Source organism: Heliconius melpomene, chromosome 3 (assembly GCF_056956725.1).
Source record: "Heliconius melpomene rosina isolate 202511_hmr_F chromosome 3, ASM5695672v1, whole genome shotgun sequence".
Classification (NCBI taxonomy): Eukaryota; Metazoa; Arthropoda; class Insecta; order Lepidoptera; family Nymphalidae; genus Heliconius; species Heliconius melpomene.
Genome location: NC_140391.1, coordinates 3314959 through 3338254, shown reverse-complemented (window position 1 = coordinate 3338254; position 23296 = coordinate 3314959). Strand labels below are relative to the sequence as shown.

General features: G+C 32.1%; 2 protein-coding genes across 2 annotated transcripts in view; one reads left to right on the top strand and one right to left on the bottom strand.

Annotated features, from left to right (window-relative positions):
• The window catches only part of LOC146539883 (angiotensin-converting enzyme-like), a 79921-nt gene extending 66478 nt beyond the window's left edge, over positions 1-13443 (bottom strand). The window contains exon 1 of the mRNA XM_085208034.1: positions 13180-13443. The gene's annotated coding sequence lies outside the window, so the exon portion shown is untranslated. The remainder of the gene's footprint in view (positions 1-13179) is intronic.
• Positions 1-23296, top strand: part of LOC146539880 (tektin-B1) — a 187523-nt gene that overhangs the window by 143462 nt on the left and 20765 nt on the right. The gene's annotated exons all lie outside the window — the stretch shown is intronic.

The following is a 23296-nucleotide window of genomic DNA, read 5'->3' as shown; positions in this document are numbered from 1 at the left end:
AATGGCTCGAAAAATTCAGCGGAAATTGGGGAACCTAGTATCTTAATACTAGGTTCCTTTTGTTTACCCTATATGAATGCTGTAAAGCATTTTGTAGAAAATAATTTAATTGAATAATCTTATCATTATTAACTATTTTCCTTTACTTCATCAAACACAAATTTCTGCATAATTATTCGGTACTTTTCAATATAATAACCCTTTGTTTGGAGCGTACTTGGGTAAATTAGGACAAGGAGGCCTATATAGCTAATTTTATTTTGCTTACGTATTTAAATAATTTAGTTTATGGTTAAAATTACAATATTTTAATGTTGTTTACGTTATATTTGAAATATTTCATAGGAATTTCTGAGAGTAATGCGTTAATAGGTCAATGCCATCGGTTTGTACAATTGACGTCATTTCGTTAATGCGAATGAGTCAATAATTCTTAAAATATAATAGGAAGATTTTAAACAAAAAAATATTGATCTGAACAATTATCTACTCAAATATCTAATACAAATTTTCAAAAACTAATTATATTAGGTTACTTCTTAACTTCTAAGAAAATTCCCTACTTCTTACAAGCCAAGCCAAGTACCAAGTAGTATTATTAAGAACACTTCCCAATAATATCGCATAGTTCTCTTTATTAGTTATAATCTATAGAATACGATAATCAGTCAAATCCTTTCCCAATATACGATCATATATCTTAGCAACAGCTAACTTTGCAGTTCTAACAATGGCATTACGCCCTACCCATTTTTCAAACCCACGAGTTACGACCGCAAAGCAAACATTTGTTTACATACATAGTAGTGCCGTAAGTACCTAGGTACTTTAAAACACCTTACTTGCACCATTTATTTGCTTACTTTAGCTGTGTCCGTAGTCTAGAATGTCATCACACGTGTTTCTTCTTATCATTTCTTATCTACTTGTAGGATATCACTTGTTTAATTTCTTAGATAGATAAAGGCGTTTGTAACGGTGTCTTTTGTAAGAATTCGTTTTGACATTTTAGATATCCATTATTTAGGTTTCAAAGTGAGAATATATCATTATCGTCGTAAAATTAGGTTAGCAAATGAAATATGTCTTAATGGTAACATAGTGTCCTAACACTAGGTTTCCAGGTTCCCTTTGCACGGTATGTGCGGTATACAGCATGAAAATAAAAAACAATATTAACAATATTTATTTTACAAAGTTACTTGAATTTTTAACTTTTAACTTCTAAATTTTACCAACAGGTAGAATAATAAATTTGTTGAATTCCACTAATCGTCACGACGTCACGGTTCGCCGCGAGCGGCCTCTATAAAATACGATGGTGTAATATTTCCTCGAAATAAAAGATATCGAAGTTAAATTTAATATTAATTACTTAATACTATGTTTTTTTTGTTAGTTCCCTTATAGTATACATTAGGTGCCTGATTGCAGAAACAGAGTGGTTCTGGGTTCGATTTTAACTAGAGGGAATATTTAAAATATTTTATGTCACTAGTTTTAAATCACTGATCAGAGTTCTGCCACTCAACCCGCAATGCCTCCAGAATTCAGCAGAAAGTGGGGAACGGAGTGTCTTAACACTAGGTTCCCGCTGCTACTGCTGTTGTATGCGGGATACATGGGGTTTTTTTAACATCTTATGTTTCTTAATACATTGAATAAAATATAGAATTTCCAAGTAAACACTTATAAAAATAATCTAGAGAACGCCATAAAAAATCTTAGCAGTAGGAAAACTTAGAAGAATGTATAGAAGAATATATTAAGAAAGTTAAACAATAGTTTATGTGTATGCTTCTTGAGAGTATAAATTAAAAAGAGAAGTTTTATTTTGCATATAGTTCAGAACATGTAGTTGTCTTGGTGTACAGGTAATACTGCTTTATATATGAGATAAATAAACGAAGATTTCTATATATATGTTTGATAGGAGTTTAGTAAAAGGAAGTCTTTACTAAAACAAGCCGTAGGTGTTTTTTTTTGCCTTGTTAACAGAGCGAAGAAATGAAAATATTAATGAATGGAAATCGAACCCACAACCATCGCGTTTATAATAATACGCTTATTATTAAAAAGAAAAGAAATCTCCTTAAGATCACCCCGTACTTTAAGTTTGGAGTTTTAATATGTTCTATCTAAGAGTATCTTAAAGGCAACACTGCTCAAAAACATTCTACAACTTAGACAAGTTGCAGAAAGTTATTATTATACTTGTAAGTACACGAAGTTTATTACCTGTACCCTAACAGCTGTGATAGTAGGGCTACATAATAAACTGAGTTATGCCCTTCTTTCTCCTTCACACTGTATAATAAATATAGGACAGCAGGCAGAGGAAACCAAGGAACCTGATGTTAAGACACTGCCATTCGCATGAAGACATATCCGTTCCCCAGTTTCCACCTTCGCGTTACTCTTTCCTTGTTAGCAGAAGGAAAAAATGAAAATATTAAATATTTCCATTTCCTCGACTGGGAATTAAACCCACACCTGTCGCGTTTACCGTCGCTTGTGCCTTCGCGCCACGACTGGCCTCTGACTGTTAGTAATAATTATTTAAATGTCATCAGTAAGCAATTATCAAAATACATTTAGTCACTTAAAAAGGCTTGAAATTACAATTTCCATATCCAATATAGTTTTATAGAAAAAGTAGGAAATCATTAAACAACTTTAACCGTATAATCTATATATATAAAAGGACTTGTCCTCACTGACTGAGGTAAGACGCACGCACAGCCGTAACCGCTGTGCGTAGAAACGTGAAATTTGAACAGATGTTTACTTTCGTAATCTGGACATCCACTAAGAAGGGATTTTGAAAAATTTTAACCCTAAGGGTGCAAATAAGGGGTTGAAAGTTTGTATGGAAAAATCTTTAAATCGCCACCGATTTTTATAAAATTTGAAATTTAGACTCTTAAAAATATTTCATTGAACACATGTTTCGTGGTTTATTAGAATTCACCCCTAATTACGTAAGCAAAGCTGCGCGCGTCCGCTAGTATCGTATAAACCTTCCGTAGTGATCTCATTAAGGACTGGCGCAATTAAAGTAGAGTGTTTTCGCCGTACAAAAGAGCGTTCAGAAGATATTGCAGTTAACAAGGCTTTGATAAAACCGACAATTTAAATTGTCCGCTTTATAATATAAATGATGTCGCTTAACACGTTTTCTTTCACGAAGTGTTGTGTTAAATTGGGGAAATAATATTTAAAATATAAGTCACACCAAAATCCACGTGATTGATAATTTTGAGAGAATATTTCCTCCATTTTTTCATGTTTAGAGTGATATGAATAGAAAGTAGACTGCAGCGTGTATAAAATGTTTTTTTTTTAGTTTCAAGTTGTATCCCGCATATAGCAGAGTAGGCACATGAGGGAACCTGAGATAGTGGACATGACAAGTTTTCCGCCTAATTCTGGAGGCATTGCATTTTAAGTGGTGGAATTTAACGCAGCGCTTTGCTCGTTACCACAGCGAAGAAATGAATATATTACATATTTATTTCCCCCAAGTGGGAATTGAAACCCCAACTGATACGTTTACAGTCGCAACCTTGTGCCTTGCGCCATGACGAACTGAGTTTTTTTCTTTAATTTTATCAATAATTGAGGTAGAGGGCACACTATTTAATTTTAATTTATACTACACTATTTAATTAATAATAATATAATAAGTGCTTTAAACCAGCTGAATTCGAACATGCGGCCTTTGAAGCATAAACTTGTACCTAGATTTACCTATATACCTTATGTTTATTTTATCTTCTTACTACGACGTTACATACTAATGTAAATTAAATTATACATTTAATTAGATCGTTTGTATTCTAGACTAGTATTTGAAAATTGAATTCTCCTAGCCCTAGTACCTTTGTGTTCAGATAACGAACTTGGGAGAACAGGTGACCGTAGACCAAAAGCTAGAAATGTATGCAAACAGACTGAAACATGATTGCCTTTATTCGAGACTAGCGGCCCGCCCGCGGCTTCACCTGCGTGAACTACGTTATTATTAATGTCTGTCTCCATGAGTACCTACGTCCTATAAGTGACGTGCATGTAAAATTTGAGACTCCTAGCATTTGTAGTAACGAAGTTTCATACAAACTTTCAACCCCAAAAACAACCCCTTAGAAGTCGAATATTACAAATTCCCGTCTTAGCGAGCACCTACGTCCTATAAGTAACTCCTATGCAAAATTTGAGATTCCTAGCACATGTAGTTTCTGAGATTTCATGATGAGTGAGTGACCTTTCGATTTTATATATATAGATGAAACTTTAGTACAACTGTTTGTTTGGTAAAGTATATCCCTAAGGTTCATTTAATTATTACATATTTCTATTGCGTTTAAATGTATATTAAAAGAGCAGTAGCAGAGTAAAGCCAGGCGTGGCCCAGTGTTAGATTCCCACTCGAGAAAATGAAATATTTATTATTTTCATTTCTCCGCTCTTATGTCGTGTACCCAAGTGATTAGTGATTTATCACTATCCGGATTCTCACAATTTGCTTATCAATATATGAAACATGCGCAAAGACAGATAAGTAATCCGATTAGCGTATACATTATATTAAAATTAATTATAAAAAATACTTATCTATATTTAATTAAAAGTTTAGGCATGAGAGTTATGAAAGGAACGTCTTTCATATGACTCAGACCGACAATTGTACATTTCTCGTACATTTCACGCGGAAACCCGCAACGCATATTATTAATTTTCCCTGTGACTTGAATTTACAGCGTTCATTTAGCATCGAGTTAATGTGGCGGTATAAAAGCCGGTTTTATTAAGTTAGAAAACAGAATTGGTGGACCGTTTTCATGATTTAAAAATGATTTTAGGCTTTTATACCGGTTTATTTTGAAATTTCAGTTGGAATTTTACGTTGAGAAATTTTGAATGGCAAATGAAACGACAAAGAGAATTTTAAAACGTACACGCTAACTAGATCTATTTCGGGCTTAGAAAGTGATGGGTGAAAGGAAGATTGTGTTCTACGTATGACTTTCATCGTTTAACCACCTCGACGTTTATACTATAGACTATAGGTTGTTAGTCTCTTGGTGATTTCAGATTTGTAAGCAAAATCATTGTTTTTGGGATTTTTTTTTGTTTGAGCTTTCAATTTTACATAATATTATGTAAATTTTATTAATTCCTATAAGTTTTAAAATGTTCCTCGAAATCATTTAGAAAACTAGTTACCTAATTGATATAAAATCTATATACATCGATCTTACACATCATTGGTAGACCTAGATATGTTTTTATTCCTGCATACAGCAGGGTAGGCAGAGGGAACCTAGTTTTAAGACACTCCATTCCCCACTTTCCGCCGAATTCAAGCCATTGCGTGTTCATTGACGGAGTTCAACACCGCGTTTTGCCTCATCACCAGAGCGAAGAAATGGAAATATAAATTTAAGTAAATATTATATTTCCTCAAGTGGGGATCGAACTCACAACCAATCGCTTTTAGTCACACTTTGTGCCCCAGCGCCACGACTGGCCTTATTACGAATTAAGTATATAACAATTAAATATTCATATATTAATTAATCAGTATAATAGTACAACCAATTCAATATTTAATCAAACTAAAATTTAATACATAAAATGAAACGTAAACTCAAAGACGTCTCAAAGTAGGGGATCAAGCCATTCCTCTTAATTAATTTAAACCAACTTCCGCCGTCAATCATTTGAGGTTATCGAGTAACTGGTGCATTATTAAATGGCGGACCCACGAGGTTTACTTGGCGGAAGTTTCTTTGACTTGCCATGGTTGCTTATTACAGCTATAAAGTGCAAGCAAGTAATAAATAATTTTATATTATGTTGTATGGAAGTTATAAGGGGTTACGGTATGGTTTTCTCAAGAATGAGAATGTATGGAGGATTTGTATGAAATTATGCGCACCGGGTCTTTAGATGCGAGTTTATTTTGAGTAAACGTAAATGTAAGCAATAGACGTCATATTTAGTTCTATTTTTTGTAGTCAAACGTAAAGTAGGGCTTAGTGTTAGGACTCTACTCAACCTTTACCCCCAAATGAACATGGAACCTATAGGTAACCATATTTTTGTAACTTTCAAAATAGTTCCACAGCACCGCGATGGCCTCCATGGTATATTTTAAATATGAATAAATTTGTCCAAAGAGATTTCCATATTCATTGCATTTTCCCTAGGTAGGTAGTTCTAAACTGTGTCAACTCGGCGTCTATACTTATAGGAACTTCTTTGTTTTCAAACTAAATGCAAAATAAATATCTATATTGCTTCGTACGAAATTGAATCAAAATGAATAATTTAATAATAAACCTCCAATGAAATAAATAAAACATTTTGTTTAGACTATTTTTAGTTAAAAAAGTTCAACGATGTAAAATAAAAGCAACAGAGTGTAATTCAAATGTTTTTAGGAAATTGAAAATAACTATAATTTTCAGTAATTTATTTTATACTTCTGTCTTAAGCTTTTATCTTAAAAATAAATTAATATTAAAATAAAAAAAGTAAAATAGGAAAAATTAGTTAGATTAAAAAACAAGAGACAAAATTCAATACATATACCAAACGCACTAAAAGCAAAACAAACTGTGATGTTATAACCATTAGAGAAATAAATATATATAAAAAAATGATTTAGTTAGTAGTTAGCTTTTATTTTAGCTATTATTTTTTACTATCAAAACCTCGTAAAATATTTATATTTTTTGAAATGAAGCTTTTCTGGCCTTTCTGCTGCATAGTGAGTAGTTAGGTAGGTTTATTTGGCGTATTCAAATTTTTATTTGCTGTTGAAAATAAAATAAATTCCCTTATTGTTCACATTTAATAAAAAAAAATTGAAAAAGATGATTCAATCAAATGATACCTACAATATTTCATTTTTAATTTACTATCGTAAATTCGATATACGAATTTACAATACGAAATAAAAACAATAAAGGTAAAATTAATAAAAATAAAAAGATTTTTTCATAAATTGTCGCAGTTGTTAAACGAATACTGTTCAAAAAAATAATTGAATCACTATATATTTTTTTTAAATATTATTTTTAAGCTGTTTATTGATATTTAATCTAGCATTTAATCAATTTTACATATATATTATTAACACTTACATGTCCATATTGTCAATTACTTTTATGTTTTTTTAGCTTCACGGGTATACAACACACAGTAGGATAAACAGAGGGAGTCTAGTGTTAAGACACTCCGCTCTCCACTTATCGCGGAATTCTGGTCGCATTGCGTGTTGAGTTGAGAGAACTCAATTGAAATAGAAATTTGGTTATCTATCTATATATATAAAAGGACTTGTCCTCACTGACTGAGGTAAGACGCACGCACAGCCGTAGCCGCTGTGCGTAGAAACGTGAAATTTGGACAGATGTTTACTTTCGTAATCTGGACATCCACTAAGAAGGGATTTTGAAAAATTTTAACCCTAAAGGGGCGAAATAGGGGTTGAAAGTTTGTATGGAAAAAAAATTAAATATGCACCGATTTTTATAAAATTGTAAATTCAGACTCTTAAAATGATTTAATTGAACACGTGTTTCACGGTTTTTTAGAATTTACCCCCTAAGGGTGCCAATAAAGGGTTGAAAACATGTTTCATGGGTTATTAGAACTCACCCCTAAATACACAAGCGAAGCTGTGCGCGTCCGCTAGTATATATATAGCCGTATAATATTATTTATTTATATTTTATTTTTTTTATATTCTCTATAAAAAAGGCAAAGGCTGGTGCACAATAGCTTTTACTTTTCACGTCAGAGCAATTAAAAATCACGTATATGAAATTAGACTCCGCTTTGAGGGCGTACTGTGCGTTCCTATTTGCTTGGACGTATTATTTTTTCCGTTCTAGGTCAATGTTGCATGGAAAATTTCGTTGCTTTCAAAGGTAAGTTGAATTAATGTATGAATTAATCTTTTTATGGATGAAAATAAAAAGTAAAATGTGAAATTTTCATAATATTTCTACCATATCAGACCTAGCTTTGTTCTAGAGTTTTTCACGTTGTATCCCACACACTGCAGGGCAGAGGGAACCTAGTGTCAAGACACTCCGTTCCCACTTTCTGCTGAATTCTGAAGGCATTGCGTGTTGAGTGGCAGAACTCAACGCTGCGCTTTGCCTCGACACCAAAGCAAATAAATAGAAAAATAAACATATAGATTTTTTCAAATTTATGTAAAACTAATGGTGTATGAAAATAACAGAATTTCCATAAATGTTGATACATTTTTATTCTAACCTAAATACAGAACAAACGAACACACATACATTATTCACAAAATCGAGGACCGTCCAAGCCGCAGTGACCCTTATTAATTTACATGTTCCTCCAAATTTACATACATAAGTTAAACTTAAGTTTTGTGTTGAAATTTAGAAGGTTACTATTGAATTCCAACAGAAACTTGGGTTATTTGTTCGCGACAAGCTACATCTTAATCACAAACGAGGCCGAATGTTTTGGTGATATCTCTTGTAGGACTCTATGAAATTATGAAAGATGAAAGTCGAACGGGTTATTTTAATTTGAAAAGTTTTAAGTGAAAAGTGTTTATTATTTTGTTACGATTATCCTAATATTAGAATTTAGGAGAAATTCAATATATAGGTATTATGTAATTTAAGTACTTTAAATTGATGATGTATTTTCATTTTGATATAGATAAAAAATAATAATTGATAATATTAACTGGGAATTGTTAAGTAATAGATGTACGTATTGCTGTTAATGTCACGAGCCAAGGCCAAGTTCGAGGTTAATTTTTTATCATTAGTATGCAAGAAAGAAGATGTCTATTGTCTATGTTTATATAATAATATATAAGATAAGGCAGAAATTAATACATAAGAGAAAAAAATCATTTAACATCAAACAAATCTAAACCAAAAACAATACAACCAAAGAAAAAATCAATTTACTACCTAGTACAATATCAATGGAAATTCCACTCTAATTATATAACAGAGGCGTATCAAAAGGAAATGTAAATCGACAATGTTGCCCTCTGCCTTTGAGTGATAACGTACAAACGTATTTACAACGATACGACAGACCACACGGTGTACGCGAAACCGACAGTAATTTAAAGGAAAAGTAATTAAATTATATTCTTTAGTTCCATACTGTATTTCACACATAGGAGAAGTAGGGTAGAGGCACCCTAGTGTCAAGATTCTCCCAACTCGTTCACTCGTTCAATCCAATTGTGAGATATTGCATTGAGTGGCGGAACTCAACACCGAACTTTGTCTTGTTGTGCGATAGGAAGGTAGATAAACGAAAAAAATCGATTGCTCCGAGACGGTATTGAACCCCACCATCTTCGTGTTAACAGTCAGACGATCCCAAATTATATTGAAGTCAGTAAAGATTTTGATATTACTTAAATAAAAATATAAAAATAATATGCAAAAAAACATGTTCAATTTATATAGCAAAATATACAAAAGGCGTAAAAGGAACAATAAAATAAACATATTGCCTCTGTAAATGCTTGTTAGCTTCAGATTTAGGCTCTTAAATCTTAAATGCTGGAGTTGGCATCACTTTATCTTGTCACAATACAAAAAAAAAGATAATGTTTTTCATAAAAAAATCATACTGTATATAAAATTAATGGCCTTCCAAGCCAGCTATTGCCAAGGTCACTAACGCCCAATATTAATAATGTATCTCCTATCTCCAGTTAACGTCTATCTCGTACTGTCCGACATGTCTATCCAATCACTAACCTGCATGCCTACCTCCATCTCTGTCTATTTCAATCTATGGTAGCAATTTTTGGATTAGGATTGGTTATTAACATTGGGCGTAAGTAGAACACTAGATGTAAGCATTTGATTAAAAGCCCCACGTGTCTGACAAATGGAACTATGCCCCAAATTCTTTGTAATGAAAAAAAAGTCAAAGGTCTTTCTTTCTCTTGAGCCATCTTATTTACTATCAAGATATATGGTCTTATTCAATTCAGAAAATATATTTGTACAAACCACAAACGGTTAAATCACGCCCATTAATTTATAGTATGGTGGTTTTCTTTGTATGGGAGACAGAATGTGACAGCATCACAGATCCATCAAGTGAGTTGACAGTAATTTGTTGGATAGTAGTGATAGTGAAACATGGCCTTATTACCTTTTAGGTGGAGATTGTGAGTTTGCAATGTTTTATTGTATATTAGCGATCAACGCGGCTTCGCCCGCTAAAATTTGTTATATTATTATATCTAAATTATACAAAATTCTAACATAAATTTCAGCTTGTCTTATCTTATCTTATTACATACTTTTATAAACTTTTATCTAAATCAGTTCAGTACTGTTTGCGTGAAAATAGAACAAGTACGCATCCTCACAAACTTTCACATTAATAATATGAGTAGGATTACGAAACATATTTATGAGGCTATCGTAGTGCAGTGGGGTTACGTTCATTATGGATTCGACTCCTGTTCAGGGAAATTATATTTTTTTATTCAGTTTTCAGTTACACGTTTTACATCGAAATCAAGCGGAAAGCATAGAACTGAGTCCCTGTAGAGAGTAGAGAGAGAAGTAGATTCTACCTGCCTACCCTCATATAATATACCACAGAGCGTAAAGATAAACAAATTCCTGATGAGTAAATGCATGTACGATTTGATTTAGACTTATTTCAATAGATTCAATGACTTTGTTTTCTTGTTGAATTAATGTTCATTGCGAAAAAATGTTCATTAAAATTCCAACAACTATTTCCATTTTAAACTTATTGAACGCGAGGCGATCGGTAGTGAAACATTAGAAGCCATTTGCAGACTCTTCCCTTTGAAATCATAAAATATATCAAATTTAAGCCAGTGTGGCTCAGTGGAGCAGTTATTAACGTAATCGTGATGATTGTAGGTTTGATCGTTAATTAAAGCGTGAAACTAAAAAACAAAGAAAAGTTGTAATTAAGAAACATCGATTTCAGTTTTTATAACGTGGAAAAGGTATACCTATGTGTTATATATAACACCAACTTCCATATGTTTCTTGAAATATTACGTGTTAAATACCGGAAACTTAAAGTGTCTTACCAGATAAGTACAATACTATGCATAGACGTCCTCGTTGGAAACTTTGCTGCGTAGGTTTTAAGACGTAAAATGGAAAATCTCAATTTTCCCGTTCTCATAGCCGTGGTGGCGCAGCGGCACAAGGGTGTGCCTGTAACGTGACGGTTGTGGGTTCGATCCCCACTCGAGGAAGTGAAATATTTATTTACGTTTATTTACATTTTCTTCGCTCTAGCATCGAGGCAAAGTGCGGCGTTGAGTTCTGCCCCTCAACACGCAATGCCTCCAATATTCTGCAGAAAGAGGGGAACGGAGTGTTTTAACACCAGGTTCCCTATGCCTAACCTGCTGTGTGCGGGATACAGCGTGAAGCTGATTTATTTGATTTTAGTATTTTATTCATAGCAATTTCAAGAGATCCTTTCTTAGTATTTCTCTATCCTCCCTTGTAGTTTCAACTGTGGTTGTTTATCAGTCACTCAGAAATAAAAAAAGTGCCTATTATGTTACGTATATAGAGTAAATGTAAAAAATATATATATAAACTATTGTCTTTGATAATCTACCGTAATTTCTTAAGCCATTTAATTTTCTTAACATAATATAAAAACTATTTAACCTTCTAGCCTACTTTATATTATGAATAGGTTAGTAGTTGAACTAATTACTTTATGTCAGTGATACTTATAGCTAATTATTATTTATTCTTCTTATGTAAAAACATAAATATAGGATATAACAATTAAAAATGTCATTACTTCTTTACCTCGTTGTGTTCGACTTAACTGGGTAGGCTGAGGGAACATAGGAAACTTAGTATTACTTACTCCGTTCCCCATTAAGACCTCCTTCTCTACTTTAAGTGGCGAAACTCAACGCCGTGCTTTACCTCGTTATCGGAGAGAAGACATGAAAATATTAAATATTTCATTACCCCGAACGGTCCGAACAATCGTGGCATTTACAGTCACACGCTTATGCCTATGAAGCATACCTACATATTAATCAAATTATTATTCTTTCCCCTATCTAAAAGACAAAGATCGGCGTTTAATTCCACCATTCAATACGTATTATCACTAGATTCGCGTTTACGTACGTTACTGTAAGTTATATATAAAAAAGCGTAAAGCTACTTTTTATATCATAAATGTAATTAATTCAGGTTTTTACTTTAAAATGATAAAAAATACGTTCATTTCGAGTATATATTTTTTTGTTTATTACGTATTTCGTAATGGAAGGTTGTTTCAAGGCCATTTTTTTTCAATTAACTTTTAAATATAATTTAACACCATTGTGACACAGTTACAATATATGGAACTGTAAGCGATGGTACATATTCGACGGCTCTCACACAAGATCGACAGGTCTTAATTAATTCCTTTTTTCATCTAAAAAAAAATAATCTTCTTCTTCCTCCTGGCATTAATCCCGGCTATTGCGAGGGTTTTTCTTTCCTACTAAACCTACTCAATTTTGCACGGTCTTTTGAAGTAAAATAAACATTTGTATGTATTAATCAACCTTCTTTATATAATACAAAATATATGAAAAAAATAAGAAACAGCCCTGACCGCCTTAACCTTATCTGCCTACCTTATTCTTGACTGAATATTCACCGATTTTTATAGTTTTTTATATTAATAATGTTTTTACATATGTTTTGTATGTAATTCTTTACGTATTCTTGATATATGACGTATATATTATATATAAAATACACTGTGAAACTAATTACTTAATGGTTAGGTTATTTATTACAAAAAAGTCTAATGCACTTGTACTTATGTGTTAAGAAATATTTATAATTTTCCTTTTCTATTTCGTCATTAAACACGTTAAAGAAGTTCTATTACAATATTAACCTTTTGCAATAAATATAAATTTTATACGTTAATAAAAGTCAGTAAGCACATTTATTTTGTATAGTACGTACACGGTTATAAACCTTATATCACAGATAATAATTATTACAGCTAATATAATAAATACAAGGTAGAAATTGTAATGAGAAATTAATTTATTCAAATATAAGCGTAATCTTAATTCCATACTTGTAGATTACACAAATCGGTACTTACGAGTTACGTCGTAAAACAAAATGCCGGTACGTTTTAAATCCACTCGTGGCCTGTTTGAACAACCTACAAACTTGGAAAACACTTAAATATCAAACAATTAGTTTCATAATCACATAGATTAAGCACTATATTTTGTCATTATTCACTATAACACTCCACTTTTGAAATTAAAAGTTTTAAATTTTCGATTTGCGGGAATACGGCAACGCGGTACACATGTACGTAAACACGTTGTGCCGCGATCGCTCGCAGACGCAGACTGAAGTCAAAGTCGAGAGTTGAATGAATGGAATTGGAATCTTCAATCAAGATTCGTGACTGTGCAAAAAATTAAATATTATTTTATTTGCAAATATTTTTACATATTTATTCGTTTTCCTAATGTTATATTTATTTATGTTTAAAAGATTTTATAATAAGATTTACATAGTATAATTTATAGTGATATTTTATCTGTGGTTTAACTTAAAATTAAGAATAATAATATTCTTATCGAGGCATATAAATAGATTATCTACGTATGTAAAAGACTTTTTAAAAAAAATAATTTACATATACATTTTTGGACCTTGAAAAGAAAATGTTGACGACGGAAAAGAAGACAGTTATGAAGAGATGCCAAACCCAAACATCTTAGACGACCTAATAGATTAGGCGCCAGAAATTTGTACGGACGAGCACTAACTTCGGAAACCATTGACCCGGTTATGAGGAAACTTCACCGCTATACCAGTACGATTACATAATATAACTCATTTTACCCGGGCGAAGCCATTGCAGGGTTATTTATTATTTACTAGACGTTGTCCACAACTTTGTATATTTACTTGAGTGTAGGTGCGTACTAAATTAAAAGATACGAAAGAAGGAGTAGCTAAGTGTCTCTAGGAATAATATTTTCAAATTTTATTCTGAACTTATACTAAAAGTTTTGGAGTGAAAAGGGAAAGAAAAATAGATAGAGAAATAGAGAATAATTTGAATCCTCGACCATCAAATGTCTTATGCTTTGATACCGTTGTTAGGTTATAAAAAATTAAATAGAATTAAATTAAATAGAATCTTCTTAAGACTATGGCATTAACACGAGTGACCGCCAAAGCTAAATTTGACCTTAATATAGAGATTACAAGGCAGGCGACAGCTATTCAAATTCCTATGATCAAAAGGGCTGGCTTCTAATTATCATCATAGCGTTTACAATGCTAACATGATTTTGACTTATTAATATTTATAAAGCAGTTAGTATGTTTATTTTTAATTTTATCTCTCATTGTGTAATTGATAGATATGTAGGTTCTTTAAGTTAGGCGTGAATTCGATTCCTACCTGATTATTTTTATTTTTCCCTTTGTTCAGGGAAAATTGGGTTCTCTCTGCCTATCTCCAGTAAATATTATTATCATAATTAGTATTACGTATTGTATATTCGTTATGTTTATAACCAATATGTTTTTTTGATAGTAAAAATTCTTAGATAATAAATGTCTTAACTAACAGAATAGCTTTGTCTTCCATTAGATAATACGAGATTAGATGACATAGTATTTCCTTATCAGTTCATTAAATTATTATATAATATTCAATGAAGACTTCACTATTTTCCAATTTTTTTCCAAAAAGGCATTCGCACCTTAACGTTTCTCATATCTCATAAACTGTAAACAAAAAATCCCCAAAAGATCAAAACATCAATAATCGCCATAATTAAATCTTCATATCTCAAAGTCATTCGAAACAACGTAATTCTTCTTTCTACGCCATTGATTTCCACAATTAACCATGTAAAAGTCAGAAAGAGCGTTAAAACGAAAATTCCTGTTACCAAAAAGGAGTTAATAGAAATTCCTTTCGTCGACAATTGAGGCAATCATTATTTGCAGCCAACGAGCCGTGAACCAGCTAATGCTGCAGGCTCTAAACCTTTTGGGAGCGCAAAACTTTTTGTTGAACTAATAGACTCCATCGTATAGTATCATCGTTATATAAATATATTTTGATAGTTATAGTTATAAAAAAACGTCGTGGCGGTTGTTGATTCGATTCACACTCGATGGAATGAATTATTATTTATTAATATTTTAATTTTTTCACTCTGGCACTAAAAAGGGAAAATGGGGAACGGAGTGTCTTAACACTAGGTTAACTACAAACATTCTGCTATATATTGATACAACCTCTATAAATGTTGATTTTTGTTATTTTCTCCTTCACAGGTCTTTGTTATATAGGAAACCATGTAAAGCTTAAAAAAATAACTTAATATAACAGTTAAGTTCACATGAACGGTTGTAAAAGATTTGTACTATCATGTGCAATATAAAACGCAATAATCCAAACCACTGAGCAAACCCGGAACCCTGGTAAACGCCGGCGCTGTCGTTTACAGCACTTCAGTTGCAGGTGCTATCAAGCTGTTACAGGTTTGAAGTATTATAAAATACTTATATTGTATGAGTGTTGATTATTTTGACTTTTAGATAATGTTTTTTGACGTCAACTTCGAGTGGCTGTGAAATTTGCACGAGAGGTTGTAGGTTCGATCCCAATTCAGGTTTTTTTTCTAAGCTCTACGCTTTTCTCTCATATGTGCAGGGTAGCCAGAGGGAACCTAGTGTTAAAATTAAAACATCCTGTTTCTTATTTTCTGTTCAACAGAAATTACAGGTTGAATGGATAGAGCAAGAAAATGAAAGTACTTCTTTCCTCCGAATTGGGAATTGAACCTGCAGCCGTCATATTTACAGTCACATATCAATAAATTTTGTCATACTGAGGCTGCCACGATGGTTCTAAACGAGGATATGTAATACATCTAAGAAAGAGGAGAACTTAGCACTAAGCTCTCCTTGCATACATCGTATAATTGCATAAACAGCATCAAAATATAAATAGATAATTTATTTCACATCAAGACGTTATATATTTTAAAATTTAGTATATTTAAGGTGAACTTTCACATAGATTTAGAGCTGGCGCATTAATCATAACCGACTCTGAACTGTCTGGAGTGTAAGTAAAACATATGGAGGTACGGACTAGCTGTATACTGCTGTTAAGATATAAACGTGTTTAGTTATGAAATATTATAACGGAAGGAATTTTGCAATTTTTCATATTTCAGTTTACTTAGGAAATGTTTCAAATATTATTATTACTGTTAATATGAACATAATAAACATTACTAGATATTAATCAAATTAAGTAAATCAGCTTCATCCCGTTGTTCTATATCCTGCACACATCAGGGTAGGTAGAGGGAACTCAGTGTTTAAACACTTCGTTCCCCACTCTCTGCCAAATTCTGAAAGCATTGCGTTTTGTTAGCGTAGCTCAACTCTGAGTAAAGAATTTAACTTATTAACTTACTACAGAATAAATCAGTCATTACACCAGGCTTGATAAAACCCACATTCTAGCCAAAGAAAACCAAAAATTCCTAGAATGATCGGCGAGACTATTAGGTACAAGAACATTCTAATTTCAATAGAGAGAACGGCTGGAAACTTTCTACCACCTGGGACCCACTCATAAAATCTTTGAAGGCTCAATCCCACCATACCATCAAATATGATTTGTCTTTTTTGTACGATTTTGAATTACATTGCAATAAAAATCTCACCAAAACCGCTGGTAGTGCTAAAACAAGCACTCACTGTATAGAAGATTCGGTTCTGTTAGCCTTATTGATAATAATTCCTATTAGATTCCATCCCAAACTCCATAGCATTTCGGTGTAACGTCCATTGATATAACAAGTGGCCATTGACTACGGCCGTTCGAGTTTCAAATAATGAGCAGCGAGTGCATCGCACGTGTGCACTGAATAATGCAGTATAAGCTCATTCTCATTAAATATGAGGGTAGTGTGAGCTTGCGGTTGGTTATGGGATGGGCATGGGATTTTGTATATTATATTTGATGTAATCTTTATTAATTATGGTGGATATTTCTTTTAACGATTGCGTATTTTGTACTCAGGAAGAAAATATTCGAAAGTAAAAAGAAATCTAAAATCAAGTCTAAGCAATCATTTACAACCAAATTTAGGGCGGCCACAACTCGACGTACTTACTACAAAAGGTCTAACTTACGTCATGACGTCTGACGCTCATTCTGTCTTTGTCTTATGAAAATATTTATTAACCCGAAAATAAGTAACCGTGCTTTTTTAATAATTTTAGTATATCTTCAAAAAAAATCAAATCAGCTTCACGATGTATCCCGCACACAGCAGGGTAGGCAGAGGGAACCTAATGTTAAGACACTCTGTTCCCCACTTTCTGCCGCATTCTTGAGGCATTGCGTGTTGAGTAGCAGAACTCAATATATCTTAAATTTGTATTAATCCCCTGCCAATCTCATGATAAATATTACAGTTAAATTTAAACAAATATATTCTTAACACATGAAATAAGGATAGATTAAATAAAACAATAATAGGTAATACTTTAAAAATATATTTCATATCTAAGACGTCCTGTATTTTATTTTTTATTCAATTTTAATTTAATCTGAGCATATAAAATAAAATATCTAAATGTATAAATGTAGGTCGAAGTATGATATTGAAAATATGGTAAAAGCTGCGATACGTTACTGTCAACATCAGGTAAGTACATTCCGAGCTATCTTATTTCATAAAAATATTTGTTCACTATCATATCCAAGTTAAACAAAAACAAATAAATATTAAAACATTGCATTTTTCAATTTTCTTGTACATTTAGGGATTTTACTTAAAAAATGGTGGGACTCAACGCCACGAAATGTTTCACAAGAAAGGAAGGAATAAGAGAATATTTTGAAGAGAGTATTTTTTAATAAAACTGTAGGCAGATGCTAAATGCTAAACGCTAATTTTCCAAATTCTCGAGGCATTGCGAGTTTAGTGGCTCTCTCATCGCCATGTTATCTCTTCTTTCCAAACCGAGGAATCATAGCGAAGCGAGGAAATACAATGCTGAATTCTGTTTTCGTTCGTATTTATATTTATCATCTAATAGCTACGTCATATCTCCAAAATAGGCAGAAAGTAAGAACAGTGCCTCAATGAGCTCTAATTACAAATTTCTTATAATACAGAAAGCTCCAAGTTATAACATCAAATAACTTATAATTGGGATTAAGAAGAAGAATAGATATTTAGGAGAGATTTAGAAGAATAATAATAAACGAAAATTTATATAGGTCGTAAATATTCATATATGCTATGCTTTTACGGTTTAGAAACACATAAAATTGACTATCAATACCATTTCCTTTTAGTGTTTTCGATTCTAAAAGGCAGTGATGGGTAAAATTTTGGAATAGTTCTTTATGTGTATAGCTCGCTTTTATACTTCACTAATCTATATATATAAAATCATAAGGTCACTCACTCATCACGAAATCTCAGAAACTACAAGTGCTAGGAGAGAAATTTTGCACGGAGGTTATTTATAGGACGTAGGGGCTCGCTAAGAGGGAAATTTGCAATATTCGACTTCTAAGGGGTTGTTTTTGGGGTCGAAAGTTTGTATGAAACTTCATTACTACAAATGCTAGGCGTCTCAAATTTTGCATAGACGTCACTAGGACGTAGTCATGGAGACAGAAATTAATAATAACATAGTTCACGCGGGTGAAACCGCGAGCGGGCCGCTAGTAATAATATAATATTTTTATTTATAGAAACCGTGGAGGCGCAGAAATGTATAACTGTAACGCGACGTTTGTGGGTTCGACACCCATCGGGTGAATTGATAATATTATTTATTAATATTTTCATTTGTTCGTTCGTTCGTACTCAACATGCAATGCTTCGAAAATTCAGCTCTAGGTTCCCTTAGAATATATTAGCATATTCTCGTATTAGAATTTCACGTTCCATGGTTGATTAAATGTTAATTTCCAATCTATATTCCGCTTCAAAATTAAATATAAATTTTAAACAATAATATAATTACATAACTAAAACACTTATTTGAGTTTTCAACACAAACTGTCAAACTTTCTATGTAAACTGTAATAATTTAATGTTAAATTTCTTAAACAAAATTATGATTCAAAATCATAAGTCCTACTTTACTCTATAGAATTTTATAGATGAAATTTAGAACAAAACTCTACTAATAAGAACCATTCAAAGAGAATCAGTTAATAGTAGGTATCAAAATTAGGAAAATCAATAATTACTTTCAGTGAAGGCGAAACTTTTAATGAGCGAAAGCTTTTCTCACAGATATTATCCGTATACCGATATCTCTATAGATTCTTCATTTTGTTATAATGGGGTCCCATAATCGATATTGAGAGCCAGTGACACGTAATTTACCATTTATTAGGGGCCAGTTATGTGTATTTACACTGTAATTGAATGTGTGGTTCCTTTAATTAGCTATGGATGGAATCTTTAACGATGCCTTAATAGACTCTTTTTTTTCAGCTCCACGCTGTTATAACAGGATAGGTAGAGATACTTAGTGTTAAGACACTCTATTCCCAACTTTCCGCTGAATTTTCATGTACCAGAGCGAAGAAATGATAATTTTAATAAATAATAATTCATTTATCCGAGTAGAAATCAAACCTCCAATCGTCGCGCTTACATACGCTGGTGCCCTTGCGGTATGACGCCCTCTAGACTTCTTTAATAAATAAATAAATCATTAATAAAAAAATAATAATTCTGATTTCTCTTTTTTCCTTATTTTTAATTTCTCATTCAAATCTATTTCTTACTCGTAAATCATAATAGCCCAACATTTGTTTTGTCGTCACTATAACAGATTTATTCTTAAAAATATGAAAATTATTCATATCCTCCAAACACTAAACGTTATAACAGAAAAACTAGAGACAGAAAAAATAAATTTAACATAAAAAGTATACCTTTGTCCGTCGAAAAGCACTACTGGGATGTGACCTATTTTAATAATAACTTACTTAATGTATTATCTTGAAAATGTGAGTCCAAATTCCCACAGCTAATAAGCAATTAGCGTTCCTGGGCGAACCAGAATGGCAGTTTTAATGCGAATTTACGAACGCTAATTTATGTATGGATTTGTATATGAGTTTCGCTATATTTCGGTGTTATTATCGATATAATTCGGCATTTACCTCTTATTTCAATGGCCCATTTCAGGAAATGAAGTATTTAGTATATTATTTATGGATTTTCAATCTAATAATCAGATAAAGCACAGCGTTGAGTTCCGCAACGCTACACGTAATGCGATAATGAGAAAGGAGTGTTTTAACATTAGGTTCCCAGATCAAAGGATAGGGATATACGTATCGATTACCCTATATATTAGGTCTCAGAAAATAATCAAGATAAACTTACTAAAACAAATTTCACCTAAAGACATAATAAATTAGTGCCAAATAACACCAAACAATAGATTAAATAAAAACTTGACACCACAACGCGTGACAGCCAACCACAACCAGCGGACCGTGACGCGTGTACGTCACGCTCCCCCAACCGTCATAAGTTTGCGTGGTGAGTTGAACAATCATTTGTAATTCTATTTCATGTTCATATTAAACGTATATGGAATTAATTAAATATTTAATTAAATTTATATTTTCGTTTCTCCGCTCTGGTGTCGAGGCGAAGCGCGGCGTTCAGTTTCGCCGCTCAACGCAATGCTTCAAGAAATCGGCCGAAAATGAGGAATGGAATGTCTTAACACTAGGTTTAAACTGCATGGAATTAATTATACGAAACATAATGATTACAGAACGACTTCTTATTTCAAAAATTAGGAGGTTCTATAATTGTTAACTTTATTTTATTATGTTTGTCTGTCGATTTCTACCATTCTATTATCACCAAGTCAGGAATTGATGATGAAATCCCATGGAAATCGAGGGACGCCATGTTTTTATAATATATTGGTGGTGGAGGCTGGGGATGATCATAGATGATAGACACAACTCACTGATTGATGACTGATGAAGAGTTGAGGGATAATCTTTAAGCATTGCAGGGACTTATAAAAGGCTAACTAACAACGAATATTGAATAGTAAATAGGTATTTAAGTATTAACATTTTCATATATTATTATTAAATTTTCTCTACTCTGAAAGAATCATAATATTATTTTCTGTAATTCAGTTTCTGTTTAAGTATAATTTTGAATTTGGATATAAAGCGTATAATTAAATTACACATATCAGCAGACAGACCACGCTCTATCTAATTTCTATTGTTTGTAGTCACGGTTAGGATGTACGAGATCATACGTAATGCGGTAGTGATGTACATGCTTCAAGCTCCAAAGGCTCAGTCAAATTACTATAATGGAAGATCACCCTGAGAGAACTTAGTGTGAAGACACTCTGTTTGCCGTCTGCATTCGAGACATCTTATGATGAGTGGCGGAACTCAACGCCCAGCTTTTGTCTTGGCCTAAGATTTGCTTAAATTAATGTAAATATTAGCTAATTCACCTAATACTATTCAAGTAGGTACCTACATACGAGTATGCATGTTATTGAGAAGCTAAATTTGAAATACATAATTTAAATATAAAAAATGGTTAATTTCTTTAGAAAAAAATAATTAAGTTTAAATAATAAGAAAAGTTTAATTCAATGGATAATCTGAAGAGCTATCTCATTATAAAAGGGTATCAATTTTTCAAAAAGTTCTAGCGTTACCAACAAAACGAGGTCTAGGTCACGAAAAAATGTACAAACTTTTTTAAAATAGGTATCATTTCATACAAAGTTTGTAAATTTCATAGAGCCACCTATATAACTTTGTAATCCATGACAATATGTATCTTATTCTTTCTAGGGCACGCTCGGATGAACCCGCGATCAAACGACTCTGATAAGCATCCTCCTTAAGGCTTAAAAAGCGTATACCAATATTTCATATATCAGCAAAGTAATTTTACGATATTATGAGTAATAAAGTATAAAAAATAAATGTTAGAACGAAACTTAAAGAAATAAAATATTTAAGAAAATGATAATTTTAGGACCGGTAAAAATATAAACACATAGACATCTAACAACATTCAATGAAAACGGCATCTTAAGATCGATCTCAGACTTGAGAGAAATAGTTGAATAATAATAATTCTAAATATGAAAAGTTAAAGGCTATCTTAAGATTCAAATTTAAATGGTACAAGCAAGTTAACTAAATACGTTACTAAAAACTGGTGGAAGATTTAATTGTAAATGCGTGGGCAGGGGCGTAGAAATAGAGGGGGCGCCCCCCTATGCCCACATCATAATACTGTTGGACCCACCCCAGAAATGTATCCAGAAAATATATCTAGATACGCCTATGTAAGTTGATTGTGATAAATAAGAAATTGGTCAGCAAATTGGCCGATCTCCAAAGTCTGCCCCAATAAGCTAGCCTCAAGATGCTGGTAAATCCGCTTTTGTTGACATCAAGTTATCTTAGGCTACCCTATCTATACCCTAGGCTATATGCGGGATATCCATGAAGCTGAATAAAAAATCCTTATGCCTATCCCGATACGTGCGGGTTACAGCGTGAAGCCGAAAAAACTTATATTTAGTATAGTTTCTTAATTATCAGTGTAATTACAAACATTTTGGTTAGATTTTGAATATTCATACGAGTTTTTATTCAAATATCTTATTTTATTCTATTTTAAACTATCTTCTTTGGCAGCTACGATAATTAAATTTAAATATATAGTTAATTAAACACTTAAATTCTTAAAAATTAAATCGTCCACTGCACCTATGGAATTCCACTCCAATCATATTTGTCCACATGCTATATTTATTTACCAGGCGAAATTAATAATGCGTTAATTTACATGATTAAATTTGCTGCCATTTTGATTACTCATTTTAATTATTGAAATAATATAATTTATTGTGAATTTAAAATTATAATATTATTTACTTTTACTGAATTTTGTAAGTATATTAAATTTAGTACTTTACATTAATTTTATTAAAATTGTAAATGCTTTATAATATTTTATTAAAATTACATTACGTTACTTAATAGGTGCACCTGATTAATACAATTTTAGACATAAGCATTATATATTTATTTAATTATATATTTATTATTATTTTATATATATATTTACTCAACACGCAATGCCTCCAGAACTCGTCAAAAA